Source organism: Sus scrofa, chromosome 14 (assembly GCF_054392235.1).
Source record: "Sus scrofa isolate SSC_HxYL_T2T_F1_AM1 chromosome 14, Sscrofa_HxYL_maternal_Yorkshire_Landrace_v2.0, whole genome shotgun sequence".
NCBI lineage: Eukaryota > Metazoa > Chordata > Mammalia > Artiodactyla > Suidae > Sus > Sus scrofa.
In genome coordinates this window covers 144048157-144066514 of record NC_139396.1, presented here as the reverse complement: position 1 = coordinate 144066514, position 18358 = coordinate 144048157, and the positions used below count along the sequence as shown (strand labels likewise).

At 35.4% G+C, this 18358-nt stretch overlaps 1 protein-coding gene across 6 annotated transcripts in view; it reads right to left on the bottom strand.

The window, feature by feature from the left end:
• The window catches only part of SHOC2 (SHOC2 leucine rich repeat scaffold protein), a 95687-nt gene that overhangs the window by 74714 nt on the left and 2615 nt on the right, over positions 1–18358 (bottom strand). The gene's annotated exons all lie outside the window — the stretch shown is intronic.

Below are 18358 nucleotides of genomic sequence, written 5' to 3'. Positions count from 1 at the left end.
TTCAAACTATATTACAAAGCTACAGTAATCAAAACTGCATGATACTAGCATAAAAACAGACACATAGATCAACTGAAAAGAATAGAGAGCTCAGAAATAAGCCTATGCACTTATGAGCAATTAATCTACAACAAAGAAGGCAAGAATATACAATGAGGAGACATCCTCTTCCATAAATGGTGTTGGGAAAACTGGACAGCTATATGCAGAAGAATCATAGAACCATACGGCTTCTCTTCTGTTTTCTTTTTAGGGCCGCACCCACCGCATATGGAGGTTCCCAGGCTAGGGGCTGAATCAGAGCTGTAGCAGCTGGCCTACACCACAGCCACAACAACATGGGATCCAGAATCGCATCTACAACTCATACCACAGCTCACAGCAACACGGGATCCTTAATCCACTGATAGAGGCCAGGGATCAAACCGTGTCCTTATGACTATTAGTCAGATTCATTTCTGTTGAGCCACAATAGGAACTCCAAGAACCATAAAACTTTTAGAAACAGGCAGTACACTCTTGGACATAAATCTTAGAAATATTTTTTGGATATGTTTCCTCACCTCAGGCAAGGTAAACACAAGCAAAAATAAACAAATGGGACTATATCACACTAAGAAGCTTCTGCACAGTGAAGGAAACTATCAATAAAACGGAAAAGCTACCTACTGAATGAGAAGATATTTGCAAACGGTCTGATAACAGGTTAATATCCAAAATATACAAAAAAAAAAAACCTCATAAAACTCAATATCAAAACAAAAACACCCAAATCACTTGACTGAAAAATAGGCAGAGGACCTGAAAAGACATTTTTCTAAAGAAGACACAGATAATCATCAGTAATATGGAAATCAAAACCACAATGAGATATCACCTCACACTTGTCAGATTGGCTGTCATAAAAGACAACAAATAACAAGTGCATTACAACAAATAATAAGTTTATTGATCCAGCAATCCCCCTGCTAGGCATCTATACAGAGAAAACCATGACTCAAAAAGACACATGTACTCCAATGTTCATTGCAGCACTATATACATTAGCCAAGACATGGAAACAACCTAAATGCACATCAACAGAGGTGTGGATAAAGAAGATGTGGTACATGTACATAATGGAATATTACTCAGCCATTAACAGGAAAGAAATGATGGCATCTGCAGCAACATGGATGGACCTAGAAATTATCATGCTAAAGTGAAGTCAGTCAGACAATGAGACACCAACATCAAATGCTTTCACTTACATGTGGAATCTAAAAAAAGGACACAATGAACTTCTTTGCAGAACAGATTCTGACTCACAGACTTTGAAAAACTTATGGTTTCCAAATGAGACAAGTTGGGGGATGGGGGGATGAACTGAGGGTTTGGGATGGAAATGCTACAAAATTTGGTTGTGATGATCATCGTACAACTATAAATGAATAATAAAAAAAACACAATGAGATATCACCTCACACCTGTCAGACTGACTGTCATAAAAGACAACAAATAACAAGTGTAGGGAAGGATATAGAGAAAAGGGAACTCTTATGCGCTATTGCAGGGAATGTAAACTGGCACAGCCACTATGGAAAACAGTATGGAGATTCTCCCCAAAATTAAAATTAGAACTACCAAATGATCCGCCAGTTCCACTGCTAAGTATATATCCAAGGAAAACAACAACAACAACAAAAACTAATCTGAAAAGATATAAGTGCCCTATATATATCACTGCAACATTATTTATAATAGCCAAGATATGGAAGCAATTTAGGTGCCATGAAATAGATGAATGGATAAAGATGATGTGGTATATGTACAATGGAATATCACTCAGTCTCAAAAAGCATGAAATTTTGCCATTTACAACAACACGGATGGACCTAGAGGGTATTATGCTAAGTGAAATAAGTCAGACAAAGACAAATACTATATGATTTCACTCATACATGAAATCTAAAAAACAAAAAATGAACAAAACAGAAACAGAATAATAGGTACAGAGAACAAATAGGTGTTTGCGAATGAGGGTGAGGGACATTGAGAGATAAAAACTTTTAGTTATAAAATAAATGTGTCATGGGTCTAAATTGTACAGTATGGTGAATATACAGTAAATAATTATGTAATATCCTTGAAAGGTAAAAGATGTAGTAACTAGACTTATTGTTATGATTATTTTAAAATGCATAGAAATATCAAATCCCTATGTTGTGTACTAGAACTAAGTCCTATAGGCCAATTATACTTCAAAAAAAAACTCAAAGTAAAGTAGATAATATTTTTGGTTACCAGAGGGGGAAAGCATAAAAAGTCAAAAGGTATAAACTTCCAGTTGTAAGATAAATAAGTACTAGGGATGTAATGTACATGATAAATATATTTAACACATGATTATGTTACATATGAAAGTTAAGAGAGTAAATCCTAAGAGTTCTCATGACAAGGAAAATTTTTTTCTACTTCTTTAATTTTGTATCTGTATCAGATGGATGTTCACTAAACCTACAGCAGGAATCATTTTATGATATACAGAAGTCAAATTATGCTGTACACTTTAAACTTACACACTGCTATATGTCAATTAATTGCAATAAAACTGGAAGAAAAAAAGGAAAACTACTGACAAAAGAACAAGTTTTGAGCATAGATTCTAATTCATTATTGGGCTTAGACTTAAAAAAAAAAAAGATATGTTTATGACTACAAAATATAATGTATATGTTACAAACCCAACAATGTTGTTGCATAACCAACAAAAACTAGGAGAGGAAATGGACTGAGGTACACTTACACCTTTACACTGCACTGCTTTATGCTGCTTAACACCTTGAAGTACACTTCAATTGCTATAGCTCAATTTATGTCTTAATCTCTTAGCTATAAAAGATGAGGAAATAAGGGAGTTCCCATCATGGCTCAGTGGTTAAAGAACCCGACTAGGAACCATGAGGTTGTGGGTTCAATCCCTGGCCTCGCTCAGTGGGTTAAGGATCCAGTATTGTCGCGAGCAGTGGTGTAGGTTGCAGACGTGGCTCAGATCCCATGTTGCTATGGCTGTGGCATAGGCCAGCAGCTACAGCTCCGACTGGACCCCTAGTCTAGGAACTTCCATATGCTGCGGGTGTAGCCCTAAAGACAAAAGACCAAAAGAAAAAAAAAAAAAAAGATGAAATAAACATAATACTATAATAAATATAGATGAGCTAAATATACTCATTAAAAGAAAAAAGTCTCATGTTAGATCACAAAACAAAATATAACTATGTATACTAGATCCACCCCAACCCACCCAAATTTGAAAGGATGAAAATGAAATACAGACAGACTCTATGTTCAAAATGACACAGGTATTGTATCGGCACAAGGATATTCACTGTAGCACTATTTGTAACAACAATATATTCAAAACCTAAATGTCCATCACCAAAGGCCTGGTTATATAAATTACTGTTTATTCAATTAAATACTACATAGTTATTAAAAAGAATGGGGCAACAACCATGTACTGGTATTAAACAACTGAGGCAGCAAAGCATAAGAACTCTGTAGATAGACTGCTGGAGTTCAACTTCTAGCTTCACAACTTACTAGCATTTTACCTAAAGTTTCTATGCCTCAGTTTCTCCCTCTATAAGGAGATAAATAATATTACCTAACTCTCGAGGTTGTGATAAAGATTAATAATGAATGCCAAAACACTTGTGAGAACAGAGCCTTCAACATACAAAGCATTGTTTAAGTATTAATTAGTTACAAGAGAAAAACCCAGCTGTAGAACAGCATAGTAATGCTATCATTTGTGAAAAAATAATATATACATATATGTTTGTGTATGTATAAAATACCTATGGAAGGTATTTTATACATACACAAAATTGATAGTTACCCTTAAAAATCTTAAGGAATCGGGAGTTCCCGTCGTGGCACAGTGGTTAACGAATCCGACTAGGAACCATGAGGTTGCAGGTTCGGTCCCTGCCCTTGCTCAGTGGGTTAACGATCCGGCGTTGCCGTGAGCTGTGGTGTAGGTTGCAGACGCGGCTCAGATCCTGCGTTGCTATGTCTCTGGCGTAGGCTGGTGGCTACAGCTCCGATTGGACCCCTAGCCTGGGAACCTCCATATGCTGCGGAAGCGGCCCAAAGAAACAGCAAAAAAAAAAAAAAAGACCAAATAAATAAATAGAAATGAAAAAATTAAAAAAAAATCTTAAGGAATCTAGGATGACTGAATACAGTGCCATTTTTCTGATTAATTCTCTGACTACCATGCCTATGGTACATTTTACTAAAATCTAAAGTCATAAATAGCAAACTCTCAGAGACAAATGTATTTCTTCAAAGTTACCTATGAAAGTTCAGACATTTAATATGTAACCAAACAATATACAAAAGGAATTTATCTTTGGAGACAACACTACAAAGACATATGCAAAAAAAAAAAAAAAAAGCATTCAGGGAGTTCCTGCTGTGGCTCAGTGGAAACAAACCCATCTAATATCCATGAGGATATAGGCTCGATCCCCTGGCCTTGCTCAGTGGGTTAAGGATCTGATATTTCCATGGGCTGTGGTGTAGGTCGCAGACATGGGCCGTGGTATAGGCCGATAGCTGCAGCTCCAATTCAACCCCTTGCCTGAACCTCCATATGCTGCACATGTGGCTCTGGGGGGAAAAAAACATGTTCATGGCATAGCAATGGGCATATACAAAGAAAATACTGAAAATAACCTATATGTACATCAAAACTCTCAATAAATTATGGTGCCACACAATGGAGTATCATTCACACATTTAAAATAATAGCATAGGAGTTCCCACTGTGGCCCAGTGAGTTAAGAACCCGATTGCAGCAGCTCAGGTCCCTGCATAGGTGCAGGTTCAATCCCTGGCTTGGTGCTAAGTTAAAGGATCCGGTGCTGCATAGGTCACAGCTGCAGCTCGGATTCAATCCCTGGTCCAGGAATTTCCATACGCTGTGCATGCAACCACTAAAAAAAAAAAAAAAGATAATATACACATACAGCATAACTTTATATATAAAGTTATAATTTCATACAAAAAAACAGTAAATTATGGACTCTTTCTATACAAGAATACAGATATACTTCATTCCTTTTCATTGCTATACTCTATGGTATGAGTACACCATAATTTAATCATTCTCATATCAACTGACATTTAGGTTGTTTCTTTTTTTTTGGCCAGTAAAATAACGCTTCATTGAGCATAAAATCTTCATACACAGGAACCAGTACTTCTGTAAGGCAGATTCCTGAAAACAGAACTGTTTGGTCAAAACTATTATGCATTTTAAATATTTATAGGTAGTTCCCAGCTGTCTTATTCCAAAGAGACTGCATCAATTTATACTTTCTCAATCCTGCCAATTACTAATTCTTTCTCATTTTTATCAATCTGATGTATTAAAAATGATATTTAATGTACATTTCCTTGATTAGTAAGGGTGAACAAATCTTTTCATTGTTCCACTGTTTGTGGTATTCGGACAAAATACAGACATAGCTACACTGTTTAATATATATTGTGGCTTTTTCTTAATTTGCCAATATTTAATAATTGGGAGCCTCACATACAAATCTAGACCTTTACCTCTCTTTTAAAAAAAAAATCAAAAAATGAAGACACTACTGGGTCAACATTTCTTACTGACAAAAAACAGCTGGTGCTGAATACAAACTGTGCCCTCCTAATGCTCTCCACCTCAACCATCTCATACATTCTCCCTACTGAGTTCACTCTTTTATGTTACCTGCCTGGTCTCCTGCACAAATTTAAGTTTAGCACTCCATTACTGTTTAATTATTTGGTTATCTACCAGTTAATCAGAATTCTTCCTATAAAGGAAATATATATACATATTATCTATAAAACACTTCCTCCGTTGATTTTTTCCTTTCAATTTAGTATCATTCATAAATACATATATAAAATCTTAAAAGACTAAAACACCACCATAAAATGACAGCAATTTTTATCCTTGTTTATTAAGATGAGTTTCACTTTCATTTATCTCTACATTTTTTTTTAATGTATACAATAAGCATTCCTTCCTTTTATAATCAGAGAGGAGGGAAAAGCTATGTTCCTTTTGAAAGAGAAAACGATAGTTTGGTTATGTTCACTTTTAAACTGACAAAGGGTAATAAAATGTATTTATAAAGAAATCTTGAACATACAAGAGGAGTTCAACATAATAAAGCCCATAATTAGTCCAAAATTAGTCCTTAATAGTTCATGAGGAACACTTCAACACTTCATCCAACACTTCAGATTTGAACTATAATGTAAAATTTTCTACAGGAGATATTCAAAAGTACCTGGAGTGATCTGATTCATGTTAAAAGTTATAAACCAAATCCTTGAATATTGGCAATCAGAAACCAGGTTTATTCAAATATAAATATAAAAACTATATTTTCACTCAGGCAACACTTTATTTAATACATACTAAAAGCCATGCACTTTGCACATGCTAAGTATTCAGTAAGAAGGTACAGTCCTTGCCTCTAAGCTTACAAACAAGTGGGAAGGCAAGAATAATAGTGTCGTAAGAGCTGGAAGCACATAACTTAAACCAGCCTTCAAGTTTGAGGGACGCAAGAAAAACTTCTTAAAAAGAGATAACACCTGAGGAGAAATAACTAAAAAGAGTGGGAGGGAGTCAGGAATCTTGGAGTCATCCTAACTCCTCTTTCTCCTTCAACTCTCATTCTAACCATCACCAAATCCTACCCCTTCTTTCCCTAAAGTTTTTCCTGACTCTTCAAATTCTCGTCATTCTCATTACCACTACCCTGCTTCAGGGTACACAGAATTCTCTCCTCTAATAGCTTTATAACTAGTCTCACCACATCTACTCCCCATCCTATTACTAGCCTAATCACTACACTGTAATTAGAGTATCTTTCAAATACTGAAATCTAATTAAATTACTGTTCAATTTAAAACATTTGGTGGGGGGAGAGTGGGTGGCCCCATAAACATAGTCTTCAGGATAAAATCCAAAATTCTTTGCAATAATTTCCAAGCCTTTCCAGATCTGGCCCCCTGACTTCTCCTGCCATAACTCCAATATTCCCCACCTTGTCCTCTAGTCTAATGAACTTCCTTCAGATCCCATGGCAAGTCCTGCTATCTCTTGTTCCCAGGACTTTGCAGGAACTACTCCTTTCTTTCTTTTTCAGGGCAGCACCTGTCGCATATGGAAGTTCCCAGGATGGGGTCGAATAGGAGCTGCAGCTGCCAGCCTACACCATAGCAACAGCAATGTGGGATCCGAGCCACATCCATGACCTACACCACAGCTCATGGCAACACTAGATCCTTAACCCACTGAGCAAGGCCAGGGATCAAACCCACATCCTCATGGATGCTAGTCGGGTTCGTTACTGCTGAGCCACAATGGGAACTCCCTCCCTGCATGAACTATTTCATTCAACAAGAAATGGGTTTATGGTTCTTCAATGAGCTAACTCTATGCCGTCTTCAGATCTCAGAGGTCAAGGAAGCCTTTCTTGAATACTGAAAAGCCCTCGAGTATACAAACCCCCTTCCATACTCCCACTTAAAACCTCCCCTATCAGAACATTTTTCACTATATCATACTTGTCAGATTAACTGTCTCTCATTTAAAGTAATGGGAAAACAGGGAGCCTTCTTTCTTTTTCACAGTTGCACCCTAATAGCTAAAAATAATACCTGGCAGTTATGTTTATTGAAAGAATTGTGGAGTTCCCGTTGTGGCTCAGTGGTTAACGAATCCGACTAGGAACCAAGAGGTTTCGGGTTCAATCCCTGCCCTTGCTCAGTGGGTTGAGGATCCGGCGTTGCCATGAGCTGTGGTGTAGGCTGCAGATGCGGCTCGGATCCCTCATTGATGTGGCTCTGGCGTAGGACGGCCGCTACAGCTCCGATTCGACCCCTAGCCTGGGAACCTCCATATGCCGCAAGGATGGCCCAAGAAATGGCAAAAAGACAAAAAAGAATGAAAGAATTGTATTCATTAACTTAGCTTCATCTACCCTCCTAGGTAGCAGCCTCCTTACAATTCTTACTATGAAGTACATTATAACTGCAAAAATATGAACATTTTATTAACCACACAATAAGCATGTAGTAAACACTCACTGAAGATAGTTGAACAAAGACAAAAAACCTTGTCTCATTGAAAGTTTCCCATACTCAAGTTAACTCAATCACTTAGTTTTTGTAATGAATACCTAAAAATGGCAAGAATTCAACTGTATTTTCCTTTGTTTATAAAGATCTGAAACACTCTTTATTCTTTTCCATAGTTTAAAGGACAAAAATAACTGCTCTCACTTCCAAGTCACATAAAGCTGTATATTTTGTAATTCAAAAGTTAAAAAAGGAATCTTCAAAACTGGAAGACCAAAGATCAAGAAAGCACCCCAAATTAGCATGCTCAAGGTAATGCTATTATTCAGAGAGAAACAGAAAAACATATCCTTAAGCAGCATGAGTGAACATGAGGTAGGATTAGTTTTTATGGAGGCTAAAGAAATAGCTGTCATATAAAAAAGTAAAATGCTCTATATATTTGCCTATGTTAATTAGAATCATGCCAAGAATATACAACTCATAGCACCTTTAAACTCATTCATTCAACCATTCCCCCCTCTGGTTAGGGAGGCAAGATGAAATAGTTTGAATTGACGTGGAGAGACACAGTACTCAATTTTATATAGCAGCAAATACATGTGAGTTTTTCAGGAAATCTAGTGTTCCTTCTTATGCATAAGACTTATGTAATTTCGATTCTGAGCAAACAAAAGTTTTGAGCAAAGAATTGAAAATTTCTGTTTACTCAACCTAAAAGTTGTTATAACTGAGATTACAGGTCTCCTGTACAACACTTCAATTCACTATATATATATATATATATATATATATATATATATACATATAGTATTCATGAGGACACTGGGGATCAAACCTGTGTCCTCAGGAATACTAGTCAGATTCGTTTCCACTGAGCAACAGTAGTAACTCCTAAACAGCCTTTCTTTCAGTGGAACTCAATAAATGTCACACAAAACCTAAGTATTGACAAAATATACATTACTCTTCATTTAACACAGAGCTAATAGGCAATAAATCAAAAAGTTGGTGGTCTAACCAGTATAAAGAAGACAGATATAATGTAACTTCTGTCTTAGGTTATATGCACTAAGGTGACTACACTATTCAAAAAGTATTTTCAGAAGTTCCCATTGTGGCTCAGTGGTTAACGAACCTGACTAGCATCCACCCAGCGTCCATGAGGATGTGGGCTGGATCCCTGGTCTCGCTCAGTGGGTTAAGGATCCAGCGTTGTCATGAGCTGTGCTGAAGGTCGCAGACGTGGCTCAGATCCCACGTTGTTGTGGTAGTGGCAGAGGCAGGCAACTGTAGCTCTGATCTGACCCCTGGCCTGGGAACCTTCATATGCCCTGGGTGTGGCCTTAAAAAGACAAAAAAAAGACACAAAAAAAGCACTTTCAACCTCAACGAGTGATTTCAGTACTTTTAACTGCTTTATTTTGTATGTATAAATCTACATATTTCTTCACCAGGTGTTAACTGATCATAAATCCTTTCCATTACTCTTTCTACAAACTATCAGAAACTGTCAGAAAAAAAAATATAAACAAAAATAAATGTACTACATACAGCAGATTAGAAGTGTGTGTGGTCTCAAGGTAGGTATCTTACATTTAAGAATCAGTATTTATTAAGTTGCCATTATTATAAAACAATTACATTTATATAATCCATTTTTCAGACTATTCAGATGAAGACCATATGCTCCATTGGTTATTTATCTATTTATCCTAATAGCTGTTAAAATATGATTTACATAATACATTTTGGGCTTTAAAAATATAACCTCATTATCTCTGTATTATATTTTTTTAAATATCCCAAAGCAAAAAAAAAATCTTCCTCATAAGATCAAATGAAATACACTGAGCAGCCAGGCCCAATTTAACTTAAGGTTAATAAAAGAACTTTTTCCATCAGAAGCTACTCTATTGAAAGGCAGCCCTCACTTACATTTTTTAATGTACATTTTCAAAAGTATTTACTTTTGTAATTTAACATATTAAACCTAACCAGTTCCCGACCGTATACACTATCTACTCTCATGTGACTATAACCACAACATATGATTCTTACCTAGTTTACAGAAGCTTTGATGTAAAAAATTCTTACACAACAAAGATGTAAAACATTTAGTAATTTGCAGGTAGCAAGTGATATATTATTTAAATTATGCCAGAAAGAAAAAAAAATTATTTGGCAATACTTAATTACTCTCAGAAGCAACTCAAATATCATCAAATTGTTATTTATAAAAACTGGATAATGGTATATTCAGAAAAAAGTGTCAATAAATTATTTTTAACACATGAATATACATTTGTGGATTATTCATTTTCAAAGAATTTGAATATAATAAAACACAGCAAAACTTCTATATGAAAACTTAGTTTTCAACTTTAATAAAACAAAAATCTTGCCAGAATCATTATAATTATCACAATGTGTGTGTGTGCATGGAAATGCCAGGCATTTTTGTATGCAGATAATTAGTTATGCATTAAAGCATTACTGACAGAGCTAATGCCGTAAGAATTACACAGCTGACTTTTAAGGCAAATTTATTAAGTCCTTCCTTTTTCATATCACAAATATCTTCAAGGTGAAACAACATTTAACTCTCATATAAACAAAAATAAATGTACTACATACAGCAGATTAGAAGTGTGTGTGGTCTCAAGGTAGGTATCTTACATTTAAGAATCAGTATTTATTAAGTTGCATTATAAAACAATTGCATTCCAGTATCTTAAATAGTTTTGACACAATGCTGCAATGTTTGGGTTGTACAGCATTCTAGAGGAAATGTTTAAAATTATTTCTACTGAAATTTTTAAGTCCTATACACAAACATTATGGAAATGTTTGTCAGAGCTATCAAACTTTTTAAATAAAAATATTAATAAATTGTATTAGAACTTATAAATGCATTTCAAAAATAGTGACTCCACTTTTAAAAAGTCATTTTTCTCAGGCCTCAAAACAATTCTTGCTTTTCATGCCTCATCTTCAACCTAAAACATTATTACCTGATTAATGTCACCTACTCACTAACCATCACTATATTTGATCATCTTAGTGCCCAACCCAAAGCCTGACATAGTCTCACATATTTTGGGGCTTCAATACACTTTGTTCCTAAGTACTCATGTTCTGTGCATACTACTATAAGCTATTATATAACAGGAGGTGGGAAAAATTAAAAAATACTGCAGCTCTGCAAGCCATTTAGCATGCTGAGTATCCACAGTTGCTTAGTGGGTGTTCTGAAACCAGGCCATATTTCTAGTATTAAAAATTTCAAATCAGTACTCCCAAACTACAGAAATAATGTTTTCAAGATTAAATCATAAAACCTTGCTATTCTAAGTTGCCTGGTATATAAGCATCCCATTTCTATAAGTTTAAAACTAAAATCAGCACATGGTAGATAAACCAATATTTGTTTTAGCAACAAAATAAGAAATAACTCTTTTACCTATCTTTGTATATCACGGAATTCAACAGACTGCAAAACTAAGACAAAATGCAACTTATTTGAGCTAGAACTAAAGCACTTTAGTGAAATACCAAATTCTTTATCCCAGAAGATATACAAAACAAAATTGAGGTAAATATAATCTATTGCAGGTCACCCAATCTGTCAGACTTACAGACTTCTAGTAAAAAATTATGACCTCTAATCTGATTTTTCCACTTCAGGTTACCAAGAAATGCCAAATAAATAAATAAAACTTCTCTCTTTAACAGTTCCAAAGTTGTGGAAATATTTTTGTCATTTTGTCATATCACTGTAACAGGTATATTTTCATTCAAAACTGATAAAGCATACTGTTACTCAATTTTACAGATTTCATACCTAATTCACAAAGAAACACATGGTAGATAGAAACTCTATAAACTGTAAAGTAGTAATAATATACTGCACTGATTCAGTACTTTCAATTATTTGCTTCAACTTAACTTTAGTCAATAAATACTTATAATGCCTACCACGTTTCATCTCATTAAACAAATTTTTCCAATAACGAAAGGTTAACACATTAAAATTTTTAATTGTATCTCTTTTTTTTGGTCACAACAACATGGGATCTGAGCCTCTTCTGCAAGCTATACCACGCTCACGGAAATGCCAGATCCTTAACCCACGGTGCAAGACTAGGGATCGAACCATATCCTCATGGATACCAGTCGGGTACTTAACCTGCTGAGCCACAAAGGCAACTCCTAAATTGTATCATTTTAGATGGAAACTTTTCTAAAATATAATACATGCTTCCGTGCTATCTTTAACAAAATTTACTAATAGCAATTAATATCGTCATGATCTTATATCATCATTTTTGCTATACTCTTCCACACATAAAGCAAACAGAATTTAAAAGATTTTAAATTTCTGGAGTTCCCGTCATGGCTCAGTGGTTAACGAATCTGACTAGTATCCACGAGGATGCGGGTTAGATCCCTGGCCTCTCTCAGTGGGTTAAGAATCAGGTGTTGCCATGAGCTTTGGTGTAGGTCAAAGACACGGCTCAGATCTGGCATTACTGTGGCTGTGGCGGGTAGGCTGGCAGCCATAACTCCGATTCGACCCCTAGCCTGGGAACCTCCATATGCAGCCATAAAAAGACCAAAGACAAAAAAAAAAAAAAAAAAAAAAAAACAAGATTTTAAATTTTTATCACAATAAGTTGCCCTAAACTGCTATATCTTTAAAATGTCTTTTAAGTGCTTTTTAGGTATTTCACCCTTGCTCTTATTTTCAACTTTCTATGTCCTCTAGCTGTACCCCAGAACTCTCTACATTTGGTTACCGAACTTTTTTTTTTTCTTTTTCACAGCCCCAACTAGGGAAGTTCCCAAGCTAGGGGTCGAACCAGAGCTGCAGCTGCCAGCCTACACCACAGCCACAGCAACGCCAAATCCAAGCTGCATCTGCAACCTATGCTACAGCTCACAGCAATGCTGGATCCTTAACTCACTGAGTGAGGCCAGGAATCAAATCTGCATCCTCACAGATAATATGTCAGGTTCTTAACAAGCTAAACCACATGGAAACTCCTGGTTACCAAACTTTTTTTAAATTGGTACATAATAAGAACGTTAAAAAGGAGTTCCCATTGTGGCTAAGTGGGTTACAAAGTCGGCTAGTATCCATGAGAATGCGGGTTTGATCCCTGGCCTTGCTCAGTGGGTTAAGGATCCAGCATTGCCATGGGCTGTGATGTAGATTGAAGACACAGCTCAGATACTGTGTTGCTATGGCTGTGATGCAGGCCAGCAGCTGCAATTCTGATTCAACCCCTAGCCTGGGAACTTCCATTTGCCACAGGTGTGGCCCCGAAAAGGAAAAAAAGAAAAAAAAGTTTAAAAAAGCCCTCAAGGCCTGAGGGATTCTAAGAGCAGAAAATATGTTTAAGAACAAAAGCACTATGACATCTCTTTGAATTTTTTAGTGACCTGTGTTCTGGGGGGGCTCCAGAATATTAATTTAAACTAATTTACAATTAGGAACCTACAAGGTCCTAACAGTAAACAATGTACAATGTCTACAAGGTCTAAACACTATTACTAGAGAAATAGCATTAAAGAATGCAGATATACTTGCTATTTTTGAAGCTCAGTCTAGCAAAAAAGACAGACATTAAACACATAATTACAAAAATGATGAATGTTATAAGAGGGGAAATACAGATAGTAAGGGACCTTGAAACAGGAGAATATAACTGGATATCAAAGAAGGCCTCCCAAAGGATATGATATTGAAGCTTGATGGGCAATTAGGAGTTTAATGAGGTGAAGAAAGCATGGGATTGAATCAAAGGAGACAATACCAGAAAGTTTTCATTTCCCAAAAAAATAAACTTCAGATAAATGAGGTGTAAAGCATTTATAAAGTAATTGCTAAAATGCAAAAATTTTTATTTGTCTTTTTTGTGTGTGTGTGTGTGTGTCTTTTTGCCTTTTCTAGGGCCACTCCCTCGGCATATGGAGGTTTCCAGGCAAGGGGTCTATTTGGAGCTGTTGCCACCAGCCTATACCAGAACCACAGCAATGTGGGATCCAAACCGCGTCTGCAACCTACACCACAGCTCACGGCAATGCCGGATCCTTAACCCAGTGAGCAAGGCCAGGGATCAAACCTGCAACCTCATAGTTCCTAGTCGGATTAGTTAACCACTGAGCCACAACGGGAACTCCCGCTAAAATGCGAAAATTTTTAAAGGAACTTCTCAGATTTCTATAATGAAAATAACTGTAAGGATTAAAAAAGCAATACGAGAATGTTTTAAAATGGGAAACTATGGCACTTTGGAAAGACGTTTGAGATGGCAAAGAAGGTCCCTCATTGTGCACTCAAATTAAGTATTAAATCCAACTGCATGCAAAATTACTTAATATTCAAGTTCAGAGAATTTTTAAACCATATAAAGCCATACAAATACCTCTTCCAGGATATAAACTGCTGATCATACTGGCTGATTTATTGAAAGCAAAGAGTAGCATTTTGAAATAAGCATTGAAAGAGGTTGTTAATGTTCTTAGAAGAGTACATTTTAAATGTCTGTATAATAAAAACTTACTATGAGTTCTAAGGAAGTCCATAAATGTTACTCTTAACATGATGCATAAATGCTGAGAAAAAATATTCAATATGATTTTGAAACATTTTATCATTATCCAAGTTCAAAGCCTCAGAATTATTCCATATTAGGCTTACTTAGTTAAAATATTAATGAAAAATATGTTCTTAGTTAAAAGTTTTAAATAATAATCTGGAGCAGTTCCCCAACATTAATGCAGATCCAGAGTTCAAGGCCCAAATTAAGAGGCACACAAGAAATAACAAACTCTAAAAATATAACTTTAGTGAAAGCCTATAGTTATCACCTAAGATATTAGGTCATACATGGACTCCAAATCATTATTCACCTGCAATTCTCCAAAGGGACCTTAACATTGCTAATTTCTATGCTTTTTCTAACCTCTACCTATCCTACTTATTATTTTTCAAGAGTTAGTTTGGGGAGTTCTCATCGTGGGTCAGTGGTTACTGAATCCAACTAGGAACCATGAGGTTTCAGGTTCAATCCCTGGCCTTGTTCAGTGGGTGAGGATCCAGCGTTGCAGTGAGCTGTGGTGTAGGTCACAGACGCAGCTCAGATCTGGCATTGCCGTGGCTGTGGCTGTGGCCAGTGGCTACAGCTCTGATTAGACCCCTAGCCTGGGAACCTCCATATGCCACAGGTGCAGCCCTAGAAAAGACCAAAAAAAAAAAGAAAATTTAGTTCGGGTTGTATTCTCCAGTAAGCATTTCTGGTTATACATGCAGTCTGAGTGTTAACTCATCTGAGTTCTTCAGGGTATACTGCTATCAAAGCACTTGTCACATTAACTATTGTCTGTCCAGTTCACGCAACAAGCCATGAAATTATTGAAATCAGCAAACATAGTGTATTTATATGTGTACCCTCACAGTCTGGGACACATACGGCACTCAGTAGAAGGTCTATGACATTAGTGAATATGAAACTGTAATTACTAAGAAATATTTGTAGAACAAAGTTTAGAAGTTAAAGACTATCTGCAAAATTGTGAAAGTCTTAGAAGTAGAAAGGAATGTTGTACAACTCAAAACTGGAAAATGAGAAAGCTTCAAGTCAATTGGGGAAATTGAACTGGAAATTAACTGCCAAAATCTAGATATTATTCATGTCAGAACAAGTCATTTCCACTTTATCTCCAAGATTAGAAAAAAAATTTTTTTAAATATCTGTCAATAGTGAACTTACATTTGTAGGATTTATGAACAGTGTTTGAGGGCAAATAAAATGCTGAAATATGTGTTCACAGTGCCATGAACATAAGAAGACAGACTTGCCAAAATACTTCATAAAAGTCTTCAGGGTGATTTCACATAGGGACCAATCACAACCTCTTTTAAGGTCACCTGTAATGTTTTAGCTTCAAACAATATGTTCATTCTTTAAGATAAAAGAATCTTTACCTTTTACTGCATATACCACTTTTTGCAATCAGTTCTGCTCTTTAGAAAAGTTGGAATGAGATATAGTGTGAAATAACCTAATTAGTTCTTTTAACTCTTCATAATGGGGACACCATACTTTTTTAAAAAGCACATTATGTTAGCAACATCTCAAAAGCTGAGGAGCCCTTGGTAATTAGAATACTCTTTTCATATGTTAGCCCTTTGATTTGCTGAATTAATCAAATGCCAAAGGCAGAAGGAACATTACTAAAATAATGCAATTACATATTATGAACACAAATCATTTTTTCAGACTCATACATTTTCATTTCTACCTGCACTAATTGACAATTACATTTCAGAGCACTCTATATCAAGTTCATGCACATCATAGGTCACTTTGTAACTTAGAAATTTTTCAGATTTTTAAGTCACTGTAGGCAGAGAGGTAGGAAAATGCAAAATTTTAACTATTACATTAACAGAAAAAAATACTTCCAAAAAGATCTATAGCATACAACTTTGATGGGATGTAAATTTCAGAAGAATAGCAAAATTTACACATATATTATTTGGTCCATGAAAGTTTTAGCCTTAAATTATCGTATGCCTAGTACATAACATGGGAATGCATGAAAGGCCAACAATAAGCAAAAATAACAAACAAATTTAACATTTGCTTTACTTATTTCTCAAGTATCACGTAAAAGTACCTAATCCCTCCCTGTTGCTAAATTATAGCCAATTTCTAACTCATCTATAACAAAATATTTATTAATTCCTCACTAATCTTATTAAGAAATGTCAAAGTGTTTATTTTATGTCAAAATTTCCTCTCCTAATTGATATTTTATAAACTTCCACCAAGTCCAAGTTATAAACCTCAGAACTCACTGAAGGACTTGTGGGTCAACTTCTTTTGTTGTTTTTTATTGTTTGGGTTTTTCTTTTCTGATCTTGTTTTGGTTTTTATTATTATAAGCATAGATTTTTAAGCTTTTTCATACATGAATGACACATGAATGATATAGTGAATTGAATATAAAGTCTTTCATTTAATGTTCAACCTCCAAAAAAATTCATCCTTATATCTGCATGTTCAGGTTAGTGTACATTTTTTAGCAAAAAAAAAAAAAAAAATTTTATTTTCTTCTCATAAAATGATATTTAAAATCTAAAAATTATTTAGGCTGTCTTACAAGTCTTACAGAAATATTAAATTACACAACAGATACTAATAATCCAGCATATTTTCAAAACAAGTAGGACTGCAGTTTAGCTACCTAGATAACAAAGAATTTGAATTTTATTCATCCTTCCCCTCACAATCCATACAGGTAAACCAAGGCAAAATATATTCCAGTAGTTATTCAGAAGCCATTTTGGAAACCATTCCACACAGAATTCCAGTTTATATCTCTCTGAATGTGGGACAGGCCTGTCCCAAGTCACCAAAGAAACAGTAACATTTAAAAAGTGTAATTCCAGGAGTTCCCATTGTGGCTCAGTGGTGAGGAACCCAACTAGTATCCATGAGGATGAGGGTTCAATCCCTGGCCCCACTCATTGGGTTAAGGATTTAGTGTTGCCATGAGCTGTGATGTGGGTGGTTGTGACTAGGCCAGTGGCTTCGGCTCCAAATGACCCCTAGTCTGGGAACCTCCAAGTGCCATGGGTGTGGCCCTAAAAAGATTGAAAAGAAAAGAAGTGTAATTCCAGCAAGCATAACAAAAGAATTATAATTTTAGTGTTCCTTTTGAAAAGGAAATGTTTCAAATTTCTGACTGGTTTCTAGTTCACAAGTTGTATAAATCCTTCTTGCTACAATTATCAAAACGCAGCTCTGATCAACTTTCTGAATATTAGTTTAAAAACTAAAAAAGAAAAAATCCAGCTGCAAGTTATTAATATATTTCTTAATATCACTCTTTAACCCATAACAATTTATAACAAATAAAAGAAAATCTTAAACATTTGAAAACTGTTCTAATAACCAGAAAACAAATGCCAACCCAAAATAAATGTTTTCTTCAAAAACTGAACAAACACCTTCGGGAAAACTAGTAACCTTAAGAATAGGCCAAGTACATACCTCCAAACTGGCATTTCAAGAATACAGTTTTATGTCATCTTTATGTTACATTTAAGTCATTTAAAAGTTATAAACCTTAGACAAAGCCTTTATTCCCTGTGGTCTATATTTCAAATGCATATTCATAATTAAAATTCTACAGTGCACCCTATGTCCAA